General features: G+C 38.5%; 1 pseudogene; it reads left to right on the top strand.

Moving 5' to 3' along the window:
* The window catches only part of LOC116898448, an 84697-nt pseudogene extending 64480 nt beyond the window's left edge, over positions 1-20217 (top strand).
* The last annotated feature ends 776 nt before the right edge of the window (positions 20218-20993 follow it).

The following is a 20993-nucleotide window of genomic DNA, read 5'->3' as shown; positions in this document are numbered from 1 at the left end:
TACAAATTAAAATCAAAACATAATTCAGGTATAGAACTATAAACTGTTTAAGTTAAGATAGGTTTTAGCATAATATACCTAAATTGATAAAATTGATAATTATTAATTAACAATTATAAAATAATAAAATAATTATTGTTACTATAAAATAGCATTATTAATATATACCATACATTTTAGTTTATATAACTGCTACAGCAATGTTCAATATATATCTGTGAGAGAAGGCCTTTTTAGTGGAGGAAAAGAGTGAGATATTCTGGATTGCTTCTAATGCTGTTTGTGTTAATTTTGGCTTCCAAAATCACAAGGAAACCTGCACAGTTGTTCTGAGGATCCCTGCCCCCAGTTGCCTCTGATTGGAAAATAAAGTTGTTGGTAGCCAATGGCTGGTCAGGGAGACAGAGACAGGACTTGTAGAATTCCAGGGCAAGAAATGCAGGAGAAGAAGGAAAGAGAATTGCTGGGATATGGGGGTTGGGGGTTGGGGCAGAAAGATTAAGCTTGAGAGCTGCAAGAGAGAAAACATAAACTATGTAAGAAACATAATAGAGTGACCCCAGAGGCCACTCCCCACATTGGGTTTGGGGTAGCAGAGATGGAGTATAGATTTTAGAAAGTATTAATTCAGGAATATCAGAAGGGAGAGTGTGTTAGCTGTGGGGAGGTTTGGAAATACCCAGCCATTGCACTGTTTAAGGCATATTAAAAAATAAGGCTGCATGTGTATATCTTTCTTCTGGGACTCTAAAACATTTGGGTGGGGCAGAGGAAGCATGCACACCTGCTGGGGAGTTTAGAGTGGAATAACAAATTTCTGCTTCACTTCTCTCCAAGCTATGTTTATCATTGTGCTGATAGAACACCATGATCTAAGCTACGTGGAGAGGAAAGGACTTATTAGTTTATGCTTCCAAACTGCTGTTCATCACTGAAGGAAATCAGGACGAGAACTAATACAGGACAGGAAACTGGTGGCAGGAGTTGATTCAGACACCATGGAGGAGCACTTTCTAGTGGCTTGCTCCTTCTGGCTTGCTCAGGCTGCTTTCTTATAGAACCCAGGATCACCAGTATAGAGAAGGGATCATCCACAATGGGCTAGGGGCTTGCCCATCAATCAGTAATTAAGAAAATCCTTACATCCTTGTCTCAAGCCCCACCCTCTGAAAGCATTACTCTCAATTCAGGCACCCTTCTCTCTGATGACTCTAGCTTGTGTCAAGGTGCCCTAAAACTGGACAAGAGGCATACACATACACACACACACACACACACACACACACACACACACGCACGCACACTCATACTAATGCTTCTGGGCATACAATCTCCCAGTCAACCTTCCTTTCATCCATCCCAGATTGTCTTCTCTTCAAAAATGCAAAAAGCCATTTGCTCTAATGCTTCGGTCACAGAAATAGCTCAGTTAGAAATCTTGGATCTCCCTGTGTTGTTGCCTTCAAACTATTTTTCTTCTTTGTGTTTCCTTTTCCTTACATTCAAAGGGGAGTGGGCTTTGTAAAGATTAAGTGAGGTAGTGTTAGCAAAGTCAGCATAGGATTCATAGCAGATGTTGATAAACGGCGATTAACCCAATTGGTTCCCTCCTCTCAGATGATGTTTGCTTATGTCAGGTTGACATAAAACTATCTAACATAATTTCCACTAAAGTTTTATGTTTGTTAGTTTTGGTTTTGGGGTACAGTCTCTAGGTTATTTTACATGTTTTCCCATATAATCTACACCAAGAACACCCTGGCTTACTCATTGGCAGTTTGGATGCAGTTAAGTGGCTTTCTTTATTGGTATATTTTGAGTTCGTGAATCCATTTTTATCTAGTACAGTTGCTTTTTAATTATAAAGTTTATTATTTTTTATTCTATCGCTTTACATTTTGGATTTTTCCCATTTAAATGTGTCTAACAACATATAATTAAAAAAAATGCAAGGGCTGGAGAGGTGGCTCAGTGGTTAAGAGCACTGACTGCTCTTCCAGAGGTCCTGAGTTCAATTCCCAGCAACCACATGGTGGCTCACAACCATTTATAATGGGATCCGATGCCCTCTTCTGGTATGTCTAAAGACAGAGACCATGTACTCATATACATAAAATAAATAAATAAAATCATTTTTAAAAAAAGAATCTAGAGGTCACGGCTGTGCAACATCAGTGGCTTCTTATAAAAAATTCAATAGTTTTATTAGCTTATTATTAATGTCAATAATTATGTATGATGTAATTGTATACCATATAAAATATGAATAATTAATAGTCAGCTTATTACTTTAGTAATTATTTTTACTTTGCTAGGATGCATATTACCCACCAAAACATTTATATATTCTCCATTTTACTACTTAATTTTACTATTCATTATTTACTTTCTGATATCTCTCTGCTGTTTATTAGCATTCTTTAATTTTCCAATAGTCCCTTTACCATTTCTTTTTGTGACAGGTATGGTCTCAGGTCAGTCCAAAAAGAGTCTGGGTTTCTTATTTTTAAGACAGCTTTGCTGACTAAAATACTTTTTGTTGGGTACTTTCTCCTTGTTTTAAAGGGCAAGTCACATTAATTCTCATCTCACAGACAGCTCAGTTATCATTTGTTTGAGGTCAGTGCTATTTAACTTGACTCTTAAGGGAAAATTTTAACATTTATATTTCTGGATATTTCTGTCTCTAGTTTGTAGAGTTTTCTGTTATTTAAGTCCAAATTCTTTTATCTTTACCTCCTTCCTGACCCCCACCACAGCACTTCTAACTCATTTGATTTTTCTGATGTAATCCCGTGAAATCTGGGACCTTCATTTCTTTTTGATGAGTGTATATATCTTCTATGTAATCTGTCTTCATATTCAAAGGTTCTTTAATCTTAATGGTCACTTCCCCTTTCATTGTTCTCTGTCTTTCACCTCTTTCTTATTTGGCCTGGCTAGCCCCTAGTAACTGTTTATGTAGACCAGAAATGACCTCATTAAAATCTGCCTGCCTTTTCGTCCTGTATGCTGGATTAAAGGTCTATACCTCTATGCCCATATTATTGGATGTTTCTTTATATTTATTGTATTTTTCAGTTCAAATTTTTAAAAATTCTTCTTTTGCACTTGTGAAGGTGCTCATTCCTCAACCCTCCAACAGTCTTGCCTGTCTCCTAGGAGGTCTGCTCTAACCAGGAACACAGTGAGATTCTTCTTACCCTGATACATTCCCTGCTGGGACCCCACATAGCCCAGCAGATGTGAGGTTTGCCTATCCCTCTCTCTCTCTTGCTGTTCACACCTGCACTCACACTCACAGATCTACAAGGCGTTCTCTACTCCCACTCTACAGTTCAGCCTTCCTCCCAGGAGACCTGCTCTAACCTGACACACTTGCCTCCTGGGAGGCCTGCTCCAATCAGGGACACCCAGGCCAGACAACACCATAGACAACCAGGTGACGAAAAGCAAACAGACACAAGAAACAAACTAGAGTAGCCATTTTAATATGTAATAAAATAAACTTTCAAACAAAAGTAATCAAAAGAGATGGGGAAGGACAGTTCATACTTTTTTTTTTTTTTTTTTTTTTCGGATCTGGGGACTGAACCTAGGGCCTTGTGCTTAGGCAAGCGCTCTACCACTGAGCTAAACCCCAACCCCTGACACTTCATACTTATCAAAGAAAAAAATCCACCAAGATGAAGTCTCAATTCTGAACATCTATGCCCCAAATGCAATGATACCCACATTTGTAAAAGAAGCTTTACTAAAGCTCAAAACACATATTGAACCTCACACAATAATAGTGGGAGACTTCAATACCTGACTCTCACTAATGGAAAGATATTGAAACAGAAACTAAACAGGGACATGATGAAACTAACAGATGTTATGAAGCAAATGGATCCAACAGTTATCTACAGTATCTAAAATCAAAGGAATATGCCTTCTTATGGAACAGTCTCCAAAACTCATCATATAATTGGACACATAGCAAGCCTCAGCAGATACAAGAAGATTGAAATAATCCTTTGCATCCTATGAGATCACCATGGTTAAGTTTGGAAGTCAACAACAACAACAACAGAAACACCACATATTACTGACCTATTCAATGATCTCTGAGTCAAAGATGAAATAAAGAAAGAAATTAAAGACTTTCTACAGACTAATAAGACAACGAAAGGAAACGAAGTTGATATAAATTGGAAAGGAAAAAGTCAATGTACCACTATTTGCAGATGATATGATATTATAATATACATAAGCAGCCCTGAAAATCTGAAACAACTTTAGCAAAATGCCTGGATATAAAATTAACTCAAAGAAATCAGTAACCCTCCTTTATACAAATGATAAATGGGCTGAGATAGAATTTAGGAAAACAGTACCCTTCATGTTAGCCACAAATAATATAAAATAATATAAAAGTTATACTTGGTATAACTCTAACCAAGCACATGAAAGATATGTGTGACAAGAACTTCAAGCTCCTGATGAAAAAAAATTGAAAAATACCTCAGAAGTTGGAAATATTTTGCTTGCTCAAGGATCAGATTAAAATAGTGAAAATGTCTATCTTACCAAAAGCAACCTATAGATTCAATCAAAGTTCCAATACAGTTTTTTTTACAGATCTTGAAAGAGCAATTCTAAGCTTCATATAGGAAAACAAAAAATAAAGGACAGTCAAAACAAACCTGAACAATAAAAAAAACAAAAAACAAAACAAAAGAACAAAAACGTCTAGAGGAATCACCATCCCTGACCAAAAGCTGTACTACAGAGCAATAGTAATAAACCTGCATTGTATTGGTACTGAAACAGACATGTTAATCAATATGAAATAAAATCAAAGACCCAGAAATAAATCCACACAAGCATGGATATTTGATTTTTGACAGAGAAGTTAAAGCATACAATGGAAAAAAGAAAGTGTCTTCAACAGATGATGCTTGTTTAACTGCTAGTCTGAATGTAGAATACAATGTGATCCATATTTATTACCTTGAACAAAGCTCAAGTCCAAGTGAATCAAGAACCTCAACATAAAACCAAATACAGTAAACCTAATAGGAGAGAAAGTGGGAAATAGCCTTGAATGCATTAGCATAGGAGAAAATTTCCTGAAGAGAACTCCAATGGCTCAAGATCTAAGCTCATCAATTGATAAATTGGACCTCATGAAACTGAAAAGCTTCTGTAAGGTAAAGGACACTCTCAATAGGACAAAATGGCAGCCTATTTATTGGGAAAAATATCTTCATCAACCCTCCATCTGATAAAGGGCTAATATCCAAAACAAAAAACTGAAGAAGTTAGTTTATAAAAACCCAAATAATCCAATTTAAAAATGGGTTACAGAGCTAAACAGAGAGTTTTCATCATGAGAATACTTGAACCCCACTTAGAAGGTAAAACAAAATAGTCCTTAGGAGACAAAGGGAAGGAAGGACCTGGATGGGAGAGGGGAGGAGGAGGGGAATGGGGTACAGGATTAGGTATGTGGAGAGACATGAGAGAGGCCAAGAGAACCAGGAGAAAAAAGGGAATATGCAAAAGCTGGGGGTAGAGGGTGTCTGGAATCTCTAGGAAGTCCCAGAGACCTGGGATGTGGGAGGCTCCCAGGAGTCAATGCAGCTGACCTCGGCCAAAATACCCAACAATGGAGATATGGAACTTGAAGAGGCTACCTCCAGTAGCCAGGAGACCCAGGGGAGGGATAGGGACACCAGCAAATCTACAAAACTTTTGACCCCAAATTGGCCCTATTTAAAAAAGTTGCAGGGACAAAGATGGAGCAGAGAATAGTGAGGTAAACCCAATCACAGAAAAACACATGGTATGCACTCATTGATAAGTGGCTATTAGCCCAAATGCTTGAATTACCCTAGATGCCTAGAACAAATGAAACTCAAGACGGATGATCAAAATGTGAATGCTTCACCTTCTTTAAAAGGGGAATAAGAATACCTTGGCAGGGAATAGAGAGGCAAAGATTAAAACAGACACAGAAGGAACACCCATTCAGAGCCTGCTCCACATGCGGCCCATACATATACAGCCACCCAATTAGACAAGATGGATGAAGCAAAGAAGTGCAGGCCGACAGGAGCCGGATGTAGATCTCTCCTGAGAGACACAGCCAGAATACAGCAAATACAGAGGCGAATGCCAGCAGAAAACCAGTGAACTGAGAATAGGACCCCCATTGAAGGAATCAGAGAAAGAACTGGAAGAGCTCGAAGGGCCTCGAGACCCCTTATGAACAACAATGCCAAGCGACCAGAGCTTCCAGGGACTAAGCTACTACCTAAATACTATACATGGACTGACCCTGGACTCTGACCTCATAGGTAGCAATGAATATCCTAGTAAGAGCACCAGTGGAAGGGAAGCCCTGGGTCCTGCTAAGACTGAACCCCCAGTGAACTAGATTGTTGGGGGGGGGGTGGTGGGGGGGAGGATGGGGAGGGAACACCCATAAAGAAGGGAGGGGAGGGATTGGGGGATGTTTGCCTGGAAACCGAAAGGGAATAACACTTGAAATGTAAATAAAAAATACAAGTTAATAAAAAAAAAAAAAAAAAGAAAAGACATCAGGGTGAGGCCATCATAGTGGAAGCTTGGTGGCTTTGTAGAAAGAGAGAGAAACCATAGTTCACACCTTCTCTTTCTCTTGCCATGAGTTGCTGTGTGGTCCTCCAGGTCTTACGGCTTAAGAAGACTATTTCGAGATCCAGGCCCTTGTCCATGGACAAAATCAAAGCCCAAATAAACCTCTTTTCTTTGCAAGTCAAAAAAAAAAAAAAAAAAAAAGAATGTCCTACCAGTGACTGACCAAACTTGAGACCTGTCCCATGGGTGGGCACCAATCCCTGACACTGTTAGCGATTCTGTGTTATGCTTGCAGACCGAAGCCTAGCTTAGCCATCATCTGAGAGGCTCTGCCCCACAGCTGACTGAAACACCTACAGATATCCACAGTGAAACACTGGATGAAGGCAGGGGACCACTATGGAAGAGTCAGGGGAAACAAATAAGGTCCTGAAGGCCTAAAGAGGATGGCAACCCACAGAAGACCAACTGTGCCAAGTAAGCTGGACCCCCAGTGCACACAGAGACTGAGCTACCAACCACAGTGTGTAAGCTGGCTAGTTGGAGGTCCCAGGCACATATGCAGTAGAGGGCTGCCTTGTCTGGCCTCAGTGGAAGAGGATGTGCTTAATCCTGCAGAGACTTGATGCACCGGGGTGAAGGGATACCCAGAATTAGGACACCCTCTAGGAAGCAAAAGGGAGGGGGGATGAAAGTAGGATTCTTGGGCTGGGGGAATTGGAAGGGAGGCAACAATTGGGATGTAAATACATAAGTTCAAAGAATTGTTTCTTATATTACATCCTGACCACAGTCCCCACCCCCCCGCAGTTTCTCTCCCCAACCTCCTCTCTTCCCCAGATCATTGTCCTCTGAGCCTCCCCTGAGAAAAAAATCAGGCCTCCCAGGGACACCAACTAAACAGAGGATAACAAGCTATGATAAGACCAGGCACATCAACGCTGGGCAAGACAATCTAGTAGGAGGAAGAATCTCCCACAAGAGGGCAAAGGAATCAGGGACAGCCCGGTTCTCACTGTTAGGATTTCAACAAGAATACCGAGCTACCCCGCCATAATGCATATGCAGTGGACTTAAGTCAGACCCCTACAGGCTTTCGGATCTCTATGAGTCCCTATGAGTCCCTATCAATAGACTCTGCGGGTTGAGTTCTTGTGGTGTTTTAAAATTTATTATTATTATTATTATTATTATTATTATTATTATTATTATTTCAATGCCTGTTAATTATTTTAATGTCTCTTTTTCTTATTTTTGCATGCTTTCTCTGTATTTTACTATTCTAGAATTCACTGAACTTTCTCACAACACTTATTTTGTGTTCTTTGTTGAGAGAATCTTCCATCTCTACTTCTTTCAAATCACTCAGTGACACTCATTTTGATTCATTTACAGACACCTTGTTTTCTTGGTTGTTCTTACTTATTACAGTCCTGAGCTATGTACGTTCCTTTGAAGGATTACATACTTAATCCTAGCCTTTACAATCTGGCTTGAACCAGGAAATGTCCTTCAACTTCAACGGTGAATCTAGAAAGGCGGGTCTTAGGTTGCATGCTGAGCCTGTGAACAGCTGCCGCTGTTGCAACACTAGAGGGAGCGCTGAGCCCAGCACCACTGTGGATCTTGTGGCATCAACATGGAGTCTTATGGAGGTAGAAATTGTGGCTCAGTACCTTGGGTGGCTCAGTAATACCAGCTACTGGGAGCTGTCCAGTTCCCATGGCTGCTATAGTTGACTGGTGGGTGACATGAACTGGAAATTCAGGGTTATGAGTTTCTGCCTGCTGTCAATGAAGGGCTGCAGGTTGAATGTTTGGAATCACGAGACACACGGGTCTATGGCAGTAAATGTATTCTACTGTGGTCCAATTTGGGGGAATTAAGAAAATGTTTTCTGATTACCTCCCTGTCCCAAGTTGCTGAACTCTTCCTCTGTGCTCTGATGCTTTAGATCAGAAAAAAATGTGACTGAGCTAATGCAAAATATTTATGTTTTTCAAGGGAACATTTCTTTTTGCTCTGCTGTATAAATGAGGATGGTGGCCATGGCTTGTGTAAAGGTACAAAGATATAATAGCACGTAAAGGTGTAATAGCCTGGTCATTGCTAAAATTGATGGTTGTTGGGGGAATGATTGTAAGAGCTTTGTTTGTTTGTTTGTTTGTATTTTTACCCACTCTTTCTCCCGTCTCACTTTTGCTTTTTTGATAGATTTCAAATTTAAAGAAATACACTACAATAGCTATAGGAAAAGAGACATATTATTTGGGAAATATTCCATATAATATAAAAAGGAAGAGAAGGTATAAAACAAGATTTACCAAGGGCTGATAATATCTGAACACAAGAAGGAGATAAATACTTTTTTAAAATACCAGTTGATTAAAATATAGCTTGGAATGAAAGCATGAACATCCCCTAGCACTAATCTGCACTGGGGTAACAGGTACCATCGTAATAGAAGACATTTACAGGAAATGCCATTACTTCCAAGGCTATGTTGATTGCTACTTTTATCATCTCCATCTTTCAGACAAGGAAGGTAAAGAGCCCTCCAATGGTCTGTAGAGCTAGTTTGCAATTCCAGACACTTGAGGTTCAATGGTTTTGTGCTTAATCAGAAAGAAATCAATCACATATATGATATTATCACTGGGAGATTTTGGCCTTCATGATTGGCTACGTCTTTCTTCCTTCCTTCCTTCCTTCCTTCCTTCCTTCCTTCCTTCCTTCCTTCCTTCCTCTCTCTCTCTCTCTCTCTCTCTCTCTCTCTCTCTCTCTCTCTCTCTTTCTTTCTGTAGCTCATTTGGAGGGTAAAATTTCAAATCGCAGCCCAGCCTTAGAAATGAACATATATTAATTACACTAGTGGCTTTTGACTCTGTGTCCCCACATTCTACAAGTAAAATATATTATGATCTATGCAAAGAGTGACCACAGGCATTCCACATGGACTTGACTATTAAGTTTGGAGGAAGCAGAGTTGGGCAATCGTGTGATTATGTTGCAAGGGAAGCCCACAAAAATCACCATACTTAAATGACAAAAAAAGACATAAAAACAATGACTTCATGAAATTCATAGGCAAACGGATAGAACTAGAAAATATCATCCTGAGGAGGTCTCTCTCTCCTCTCTCTCTCTCTCTCTCTCTCTCTCTCACACACACACACACACACACACACACACACACACACACACACACATACACACACACACACGCACACACACATATAGTGTATGTACTCACTTATAAGTGGATATGAGCCCCAAAGCTCAGATTACCCAAAATATAATCCACAGACCACATGAAGCTCAAGAAGAAAAAAAGACCGAAGTGCAAATGTTTCAGTCCTTCTTAGAAGGGGAAACAAAAATATTCATAGGAGGAGATACAGACACTAAGAAATGGCCATTTAGAGACTGCCCCACCTGGGAATCCAACCCATATACATACAGCCACCGAACCCACCAGACCCAGATAATATTGGAGATACAAAGAAGTGCATGCTGACAGAAGCCTGATAAAGCTGTCTGCTGAGAGGCTCTGCCAGAGCATGACAAATACAGAGGCGAATGCTCACAGCCAATGATTGAACTGAGAGCAGGGTCCCCATTGGAGGAGTTAGAGAAAGGATTGAAGGTGTTGAGGGGGTTTGCAACCCCTAAGAACAACAATACTAATCAACCAGAGCTCCCATAGACTAAACCACCATCCAAAGAGTACACATGGACAGACCCATGGCTCCAGCTGCATATGTAGCAGAGAATGGCCTTGTTAGGTACCAATGGTAGGAGAAGCCCTTGGTTCTGCCAAGGCTGGAACCCCCCAGTGTAGGGGAATGTCAGGGCGGGGAGGTAGGAAGGGGTGGGTAGATGGGTAGGGGAACACCCTCATAGAAGAAGGTGGATGGAGGATGGGATAAGGGATTTGTGGACAGGGAAGCCAGGAAAGGGAACACCATTTGGTAAATTAACCCCCAAAAGAAATACTTTAATACTTTATTTGCTGGCCAATGGATGCATGGGAACTTGATGGTTGGCGTACCTAAGTTAGGAAGAAGCAGAAATACTTGGGGACTTTCCTGGAACTGTGGACTAGGACTTTGTTTGTATTTTAGCAGGTGTCGGAACTTATGTGCTGGTTTTTAAGATAAGAATGATGTCAACAAGGTTTCAGTCATGCTAAGGTCTTGGGGAGAGGGTTGTCTGTTACATTATATTGACCTTTTTATTTGTGTGCAAAACAAAGAATGTTATTTCTTTTGTAGAAGAGAAATGTTCTTTGCAAGGAATGGGGACTGAAAAATCATTTTGACATTTTACTGGCCATAGTAACATGGCACAAGTTAACTGACTGATAAGAACAAATGAGAAAGAATAGTAACATATTTAAATCTTTCCTATGCTAATGTTTCCAGATAGATATTAGAAACAAATTGATTACACCTGTGAAACAGAAAGGAAAGAAAAATGATACCCTCCAGGAGGCAGCAGGGAGAGCTTAATAAGCTGGTTGAAATCACTGAACCTACAACATATCTAAAATGTTAATTAAGCAGGCTTTTTTCCCCCTCACCTTTGCACTGCTGGCTTTAGTAAAAGCCTGTCTGCCAGCATCTCTCTCCACAGGTACCTGTAATTCTGTTTGAAGTTGGTGATCTGGGCTTGGCTCATAACATTCACAGTAGATTTACCTGAAAGATCAATAAAAGCATGTTCAAAGCTAGATTGGCTTCATAGAGCCCAGGATTTTTATTAATTCATGTAAACTTCCTAAAAGTTTCAGTATAAAGAAAAGAGAAAGAAACTTGAGAATATTCACATTGTAAGAATTGGTATCTTGGAATCTCAGAATTGTTTGGGAGTCCAGTGAATCCTTTCACATGTCAGAATTTGAGGAAGTGCCAGTCGCTGAGTCTTTCTTAAATCTTCTAGGAGGTCTTAGAATCATCAGTCACATCAAAAAGTATTTGGTGAATCCCAGCGTCTTTGCCCTGGATGCTGTGCAAGGTTAGTAACACGGGTTTTGCCCTTTTGTTAGAGAAGTTACTGCCTCTGTAGGGTATGTGTATCTTGCTGCTAAATATATTTTTAATTCTAGGAAGGAGGTGAAGATAGCAAAGAATAAAGTGCATCAGTTGGAGAAGCAGGAAAGTTCCATGTGAAGAAAAGATAGAAAAAGTAAGACTGTTGTAGGTGTGAAAAAAATAAAATAATATTTCAGGACGTTTCTGATGATATAGAAATGTAAATAATGTATTTAGGAACCAAATGGAAACAAAGATAGGATGATCTAGAGTGATTTATTGATCTTGAGTCTCAGTTTCTGTAACAGTGAGGAATAAAAGAAAATAATTGCTATTTAAAGAAAGGATTTTGAAATCCATCCCAATAAAAAAGATCCTATATCTTAAGGGATGAGGAAGCAGAAGGGGATTTCTGACATGTGCTTTGGTTTGAAGAGCTTTTCTTGGAACAGTGGTATTTTCACAACAGATCTACAATTTACCCAGCACCCATAGCTCATTGGGAATGGAGCTCATGTAAGGGCAGTTGTCCTGTAGTTATTTTTTTTTAAACCGAGATGTGTTAAAAAAAGATTATTGTTGGCCAAGAGCGTAAAACAAGGACCAGGAAACTAATCAACCAGCAGAGAAGCTTTGATCTTTAAAATTCTGGAATTACCAGTAATTAGAGGAGATTTAAATAGGCTAAATGGTGGGATTAAGGTTGAATTATTATGACTTTGCACAGTAAAATGTTGATTTCCTTTCCGGTAACAAAGATAGTCTTTTAATACAACTTTTTTTTTTCATTTTGAATTACATTACTGACAGGCTTCTAATTGGTTCAGTTTTCTAAACTACTTTATCTCTTCAGTCTATTAGTCCTCAACATAGTGAAATAAACTGCTGGTATAGATCTATCTACATTCATATTTTTAACTATTCTCTTCAACAGAGTACTGCCACTATTTGGATAAGGACAATTTTATTAGGAATTTATTTTCTGTTAGAAAACCATTTTAGCATTTAAGAATACGTTTCATTGTTTTAAAACATTCTATGGAGTCCCTGTCTAGTGATCCACAAAAATTTATTTTGTGTGGTTATCTTTAAGTGTCTTTTAAACATTATAAAGCCCAGCAAGTATACCCAAACTATAGTATGTAATGTTTACTGCGACGTTGACTTATTTTAATTCCATCCTGAGCGTTTCCTAACTTATGCATATTTTATATCTTAAAAGTGTTTCATAAATTATTTATGTCTTGTGTTCATTGATGAGGAGTTAGTTATGTGTGTTGGTGTTCAGGTGTTTAGAGAAGGAAACTTTTTTTGGTCTGTTTGTTCATTTAATTTATTCATCTTTTAAAATTGATGCTGTTACCCTCCTTGGAAAACAAACCCAAGTTTATTGTTTATTCATTAAGCACTTATTAAGAATTGTCTTAGTGTCAGTTTTTAGAAATAAAAAATGTGCAACCCAATGTTTGTATTCTCAGAATAGAAAGCAAGTAAAGTGACAAATATTCACACAGACAAATAATTATACATAGAGGAGAACTTTCAAATCTGTTCTGGGGATTCATTGACTCTGAGGCCTCAGGCATAGGAGGGTAGCTCTGTAGTATTAAGCCTCATCCCAACCTGGATGTAGACTTTTTATAGGAAAAAAAATGTTATGTTCAGAAAGTCCAATAGATAAGTTATCTCAAAATAAAGACTAAGGAAAGAACTTTCTACATAATAATTTCAGTTGTAGCCTGCAGTTAATTAAGAATGATTAGTCAACCAAAGCCTGGAAAAAAGCCTCTGTATGACTGTGCCAAGGCAAGGAAGTACCTGAACGTATTATATTTCCATCCAAAGAAGATCAGTTTTAATGAGCAAAATGCGTGAGAGAGAGGCCAAGACAAGAGTGTATGAAGGGTTAGGCAGAGTCTGTTCAAGAAGATCTTAAAGGAGATAGTACTGAGCTTAGAGCCCATTTGGGGTGGAAAGAATCCCTTGGTATCCCAGAGTCTTCCTTTAGTTTATTTCCAAAAGATGCAGTGTGTTTAGAAATTACAGTTTTGGCTTTTTTAATTAATTAATTAATTAATTTTATTGAAACTAGATTCTTCTTTCTTACAATACATCCAGACCACAGTTTTCCCTCCCTCCTTTCTTCCAAGTTCCCCTCTACCTACCCTCTAGCCCAGATCCACAACCCCTCCACTGCCTTTAGAAAAGAGCCAGCCCCCAATAGACAACAACCAAACACAACAGAACAAGATACAATAAGACAAGGCAATCACCCTCATATCTTGAGTCTGGGCAAGACAACTCACCTAGTGTTCCAAGGACCTAAAAAAGGATTCCATTTATTGAATAATTATCTGCAAACCAAGCAGGAGTAGAGGTTAGGTTTAATAAATTTCTTTTATTTTCTGCTTTCTCAGAAGCTTATTTTGGGAATCTTGAAAAAGGAAACTAAACTTTTAGCTTCTCCCGAAGGGTGAGGTGCTATGCAGTAGACACTGGAAAACACTGGATATGATAGAAACCCTTCTCTATATTTGCATTTTCCTTTCAAAGCTTTAAAGGTATGCTGTGATGCCATCTGAATTCTGCAATAGGCTTCATTAGGGCAGGAGCTAAAGATGACATTCAAGTGCAGATCATTCCAGGGTGAGTAATGTATTTCCAGGAACATGTTTTGGGAAGAGCATTTATTGAATAAGTTATTTTACCCCCTCTAGAATCTCTTGTGGGGAAAAAAGAGGAGAATGCTTGTAATTGAAACAAATTTATTTTGTGTTTTTTTACTTGTGTCTCAAGCATGAGTTGTCCCAACAGCCTCATTTTTTGAAGCCTTATTATCCAGCTGATGAAACTATTTAGGGGAGGGGATGCATAGTTGTGGGTGGGTCCTCCTTGGAGCAAGTTGATTACTGAAGGTCGTATGGAAACACATACATTGTTTCCTGTTTCTCTAACCCATGATCTCTCTCCACTTCCTGTCTAACATGAAGTCAGTAGTTTTCTTTTTCTCAGTTTCTCACCATGCATGATCACTTAATTCAGGACCACCACAGTGGAGCTTTTGGGCTAATATCCACTTATTGAGTATATACCATGCATGTACATTCAGGTCTGAGTTACCTCACTCAGGATGATATTTATTAGTTTCATACATTTTCCTGAAAAATTTGTGAAGTCGCATTTTTTAAAAGATTTATTTATTTATTTTATGTATGTGAATACGCTGTCGCTGTCTTCAGACACACCAGAAGAGGGCATCAGATCCCCATTACAGATGGTTGTGAGCCATCATGTAGTTGCTAGGAATTGAACTCAGGACCTCTGAAAGAGCAGTCAGTGCTCTTAACCATTGAACCATCTCTCCAGCCCAAAATTGTCATATTTAAAAGCTGAGTAGTATTCTATTGTGTAAATGTACACATTTTATGTATCCGTTTTTATGTCGAGGGACATCTGGGTTGTTTCCAGCTTCTGGCTATTATAAATAAGGCTGCTATGAATAGCCTTATTGATGATGCTTTCTTTTTTCCATTGTGTTTTGGCTTCTTTGTCCAAGATCAAGTGTCCATAGGTGTGTGGACTTATTTCTGCTTCTTCACTCTATTCCATTTGTTCGCCTATCTGTCTCTGTACTAATATCATGTGATTTTTATCACTATTATTCTGTAGTATAGTTTGACATCAAGGATGGTGATTCCCCCAGAAGTTCTTTTATTGTTAAGAATTGTTTGTTCTATCCTAGGTTTTTTTGTTTTTCCTATGAACATGAAAATTGCTCTTTCCAAGTCTCTGAAGAACTAACTGTATTGGAATCTTGATGAGGCTTACATTGAATCTGTAGATTGCTTTTGGTAGGATAGCCATTTTTACTACGTTAAACCTACCAATCCTTAAGTATGGGAGATGTTTCCAACTTCTGAGATCTTCTTTGATTTCTTTTTTTCAGGGATTTGAAATTCTTATTATAAAATCTTTCACTTGCTTGGCAAATGTTACAAGAAGATATTTTATAGTATTTGTGGCTATTGTGAAGAATATTGTCTACCTAATTTTTTGTAAGCCTGTTTATCATTTGTATAAAGGAAGACTACTGATATGTTTGAGTTAATTTCATATCAAGTCACTCTGCTAAAGTTGTTTATCAGCTGTAGGAGTTCTCTGGTAGATGTTTTTCGGGGGAATCTCTTATGTATATTATCATATCACCTGCAAATAGTGATACCTTAACTTACTCTTTTCCAATTTGTATCTCCTTGACCTTCTTTTGTTTTCTTGTTGCTCTAGCTATGACTTTGAGTACTATATTTAATAGATATGGAGAGAGTGGGCAGACTTGTCTTTTCCCTGATTTTACTGTGATTGCCTCAAATATCTCTCCATTTAATTTGATATTGGCTGGTGGTTTGCTGTTTATTGTTTTTATTGTGTTTATGTAAGGGCTTTGAATTCCTGATATTTCCAAGATTTTTAACATGAAGGACTGTTGTATTTTGTCAAATGCTTTTTCAGCATCTAATGAAATGATAATGTTATTTTTTCCTTTGAGTTTTTTATAAAATGGATTGCATTAATGGATTTTTATATATTGAACCATCCCTGCATCTCTGAAATGAAGCCTACTTGACCGTGGTGAATAATGGTTTTGATGTCTTCTTGGAATTAGTTTTCCAAATTTTATTTATTATTTTTACATTTATATTCATTAGTGAAATTGGTCTGAAGTTTTCTTTCTTTGTTGAGTCTTTGTGTTGTTTATGTATCAGAGTAACTGTGGCTTCATAGAATGAATTAGGTCATGTTCCTTCTGATTTTATTGTATGGAATAGTTTGAGGAGTGTTGGTTTTAGCTTTTATTTGAAGGTATGGTAGAATTCTGCACAAAAGCCATCTGTCCCCCTTTTATTTTTTTGTTCGCAGGTTTTTAATGACTTCGTCTATTTCCTTAGATGGTATGAGACAGTTTTGACAGTTTACATGCTCTTAATTTAAGTTTGGTAAGAGGTATCTGTCTAAAAAGTCATCCATTTCATCTAGATTTTCTAGTTTTTTTGACTAAGGCTTTTTTAGTAAGACCTGGATTTTTTTTAATTTACTCAGTTTCTGTTATTATGTCTCTGATTTTGTTAATTTGGATACTGCCTCTGTCTCCTTTAGTTAGTTTGACTAAGGGTTTATCTATTTTGTTGATTGTCTCAAAGAACCAGCTCTTGGTTTCGTTGATTATTTTGTACTGTTCTCTTTGTTTCTAATTGGTTGACAACTGCCCTGTGTTTATTTCCTGCTGTCTACTCCTCTTAGATGTGTTTGCTTCTTTTTGTTCTAGGGCTTTCAGGTATACTGTTAAGTTGCAGGTGTAGAATATCTTCAGTTTCTTTACAAGGGCACGTAGTGCTATGAATTTTCCTCTTAGCACTGCTTTCATTGTGTCTCCTAAGTTTGAGTATGTTATGTTGCTGTAAAATTATAAAAAATGGCTCTTTTACTCTGCACTAGGTTTGGCACCATAGTGCCACAAGGTATCTGGTAGTCATCTCTATCTCAGTCAGCAAAGCCTCTCACCCACTTTGCTCTACCTCATATTACAATGTACATGGCCTCTCTATGAGCCTGGCAACAACCTCTCTACCCATATAGTTCCCAAGGCAGGTTGCTACCATGCCAGAAATATACTTCCCAATTCTGTGGTGGCCTACTGTCTCCAACCACCACATAATCTCTTGAACTTAAATCGGCACATGAAAGAACACACAACACAATTGGCTTTTGATCCACTTGATATGATACAATTGCCCACCTAGCCATACAAAGCCCTGTATACATCCATCCTTTAAAAATATTCATAACAACATGCAAATGTGCAGAGGAATCTTAACATCAGCCTCCATGTTCTCTCCATTGCCTCTCCCACTTGCTCCAGTCTCCTCCTGTCTCTCAAACTTTTCTCCTACCCATCTTTCCTTCTTGTCCAATGACAGGCTTTGTTCTATCTTGTACCTGCCTCCACCTATGTAATGACATCATCCCACAGTGTTGTGTCTTTGTTTTCATTGAATTCTAGAAAGTCTTTAATATGTTTTTTATTACCTTCCTAATAAAATTATTGTTTAGTAGAGAGCTGTTCCGTTTCCATGTGTATGTGGGCTTTCTGTTTTTTTGTTTCTATTTTGTTATTGAAATCAAGCCCTAGTCTATAGTGGTCTGATATTTTCAATCTTTTTGTATCTGTTGAGGCTTGTTTTGTGACCAATTATATTATCAATTTTGGAGAAGTTACCAGGAGGTGCTGAGAAGAATGTATATTCTTTTGTTTTCAGGTGAAATATTTTCTATATTTCTGTTAAATCCATTTCATTCAAGCTTCCTATGTCACTGTTAAGTTTCTGTTTCAATAATTTGTCCATTGTAGATAGTCTGGTATTAAAGTCTCCCACTATTGTTAGGTGAGATTCAATGTGTGCTTTGAGCTTTAATAAAGTTTCTTTTATGAGTGTGGGTGCTCTTGCATTTGGAGCATAGATGTTCAGAATTGAGATTTTATCTTGGTGTATGTTTCGTTTGATGAATATGAAGTGTCCTTCTCTATCTTGTTTTTAATTTACTGTTCAAAACCTATTTTATCGGCTATTACAATGGCAACTCCTGCTTGTTTTTTGGAAGCATTGCTTGGAGAACTTTTTTCTAGCCTTATACTATGAGATGGTCCCTGTCTTTGTCATTGAGATGTATTTCTTAAATGCAGCAAAATCCAGGATCCTACTTGTATATACAGTCTGTTAGCCCATGTCTTTTTCTTGGGGTAACTGAGTCCATTGATGTTAAGAGATATTAAAGACATATGATTGTTAGTTCCTGTTATGTTTGTTGTTGGAGATGGAATTATGTGTGTGTGATTCGTTGATTTTGGTTTTGCTAGAAGATGATTAATTTCTTGTTTTTCTGTGGTGTAGATACTCTTATAGTTTTTGAGTTTTTCTTCTAGAATCCTCTGTATGGCTGGATTAGTAGATTTATATTGTTTAAATTTGGTGTAAATTGTTTATCTTGGTTTCTCCATCTATGATGATTGATGGTGTAGTAGCCTGAGCTGGCAATTGTGTTCTCTATGGTCCGCATGACATCTGTCTAGGATCTTCTTGTTTTTAGAGTCTTTGTTAAGAATTCTGTTGTAATTTTGATAGGTCTGCCTTTATATGTTACTTTGCCTTTTTCTCATACAGCTGTTGTGGATTGCTTAGCTATATCTTACATTGGTAGAAATCTTTATAATTGATACAAACTTGAAGTTAAAATTTCTTATACTGGTATAGAATTTTTGATACAAATTTAAGTTTTTCATTGTTAAGAATTTCTTTATTATTTTAAAATAAAGGATTAAGGTCTCTATTATCTTAATGAGATGGTATTTAGGTCAGCATTATGTTTTTTGGGTGTGTCATGGAATCCATGGCTTGCTGGGCTGAAAAAGCTGTGCTCTGATAGTTTCAAATTATAGTGGCTTCTTTTGCTTATGATCTTGTGCTTGCCTCCCACCATCTGTTTATCTCTGGTGTTAGCTGTCCTGAACGACTCTGTCTGGAGCCTTCCTCCTGTGTCACTGAGTTGCAGCAGATCTCCTGGGGGGATCTGTGGCCCTAGCTTTAGCTAATCTAGGAGACTTGCAGACTCTTGGCCTGGCTGTAGCAGATCTCCTGAGAGCCCTGAAGACTGTGTCTTGTTGAGAGAGAGACTAGGACAGGCTAGTTGGACCCCAAGCAGGTGCACACTGTAAGGGCTAGGTGTTCAGAGGTAGCAAGGAGGAGTCCCGAGTCTGTTGGTGGGTCCTAGCTATGACGGTTATTTGGATGGCTATCCTACCTGTTAGCCTGGCTGCCTCAGATCTGAGAGCCCTTTAGACTGTGAAGTATTGAGAGAGGGTAGCAGGGAGGACAGGCTGATCTGCCCCCAAGCAGGTGCAGACCAGAAAAAAGAGCCAACTATGTGATTCTTAAACCTTTGGAAATGGTTTGTGCCATGGATTTGAATATGTGTCAAGTCGTGTCCTTAAAAAAATCTTAGGATAGGTTTGAGGCGAACAGAGCCAGAGACAAGAGCAGAGCTGAACTCGGGATCTGACAAGACGGTGGGACTGGCCCACTGGATAATCAAGGAAACCCAGCGCTGGCTGGCAGAATCAATTCCTGACATTAAAGAAAAACCTGATTAGAAAAATGCCTGTTATTTTCATGTGGTCATTCTGTCCCCCCCCCCCAGATTTCCCCTTTGAGGGAAGGGATTTTAAAACTTGAACTATTCCTTCAAGAATACCCAATGGCAGCACCTAAAGTATGTTTCATGACCAAAATTTATCATCCTAATGTAGACAAGCTAGGAAGAATATGTTTAGTTATTTTGAAAGAAAAGTGGTTCCCCAGCACTGCAGATCCAAACAGTTCTGCTATTAATCCAGGCTTTGTTAAGTGATCCTAATCCAGATGATCCGTTAGCAAATGATATAGCCGAGCAGTAGAAGAGCAATGAAGCCCAAGCCATAGAAACAGTGAGAGCATTGACTAGGCTATACGCCACGAACAGTATTTAAGTCAATCAAATCATCAGGTGTACACCACTTCTGTTCTGCCACGACTTCTTCCTTTTGTTGTTGTTGTTTGCGTTTAATGGACACAGTCTTAAAAACATTGCAGAATAAAAGCACGGGCATCTTATCTTCAACTTTGGTGATTGTGTGTACATTAACACATCTCTGTCTTGCCCTGATTCACTGTTGTAAAGCATGAGCAGAGGCTAGAAGTATTACCTGGGTCGTTGAGAGATGTTGAGGAGCAGAGACTCTGCTTTGACTCCTTTCCCCATCATGGTCTAAGTACAAGACACTGTGAATGAAGGTAGTTGTCAGGGTTAACTGCCAGGGGTATGGGTGTTTTTATTTTAATTTTTAGGGGGAAGTAGTTTTATTTTAAATATATTTTATGGCCTCTTTTCCCCTCCCCCCTCTTAAGGAATCTACTTGCAGTGGTTAAATGAAGCTAACCAGTATTGTAGAATATGCTCTCTAAAGTCTAACTTTAGTTGGCCAAGTCTAACTTTAGATGCTGTAGTTGGACAAGCTTGGTTGTCTGAACCAAAATGGGAACATTAATAAACATCACAGTGCTCACTAACAACATGGTAACTTTGCCGTCAAGTGTAGATTCTCCATCTCCCACCCCACCTCCAAAACAGAAAGAAAAAACTTGTGACCATTGTGTATGGCTTGTCTGGAAACGTCTGTGAATCTTACGTTTTAGTAAAATATTTTTGTTATCCCCTCTCCAAAAAAAAAAGGAAGAAGAAGCCTTAGGATAGTGGTTCACAATC

The sequence above is a fragment of the Rattus rattus genome, chromosome 4 (genome assembly GCF_011064425.1).
Source record: "Rattus rattus isolate New Zealand chromosome 4, Rrattus_CSIRO_v1, whole genome shotgun sequence".
Taxonomy (NCBI): domain Eukaryota; kingdom Metazoa; phylum Chordata; class Mammalia; order Rodentia; family Muridae; genus Rattus; species Rattus rattus.
The sequence above is the reverse complement of the archived record's forward strand: the minus strand, read 5'-3'. Positions and strand labels throughout refer to the sequence as shown.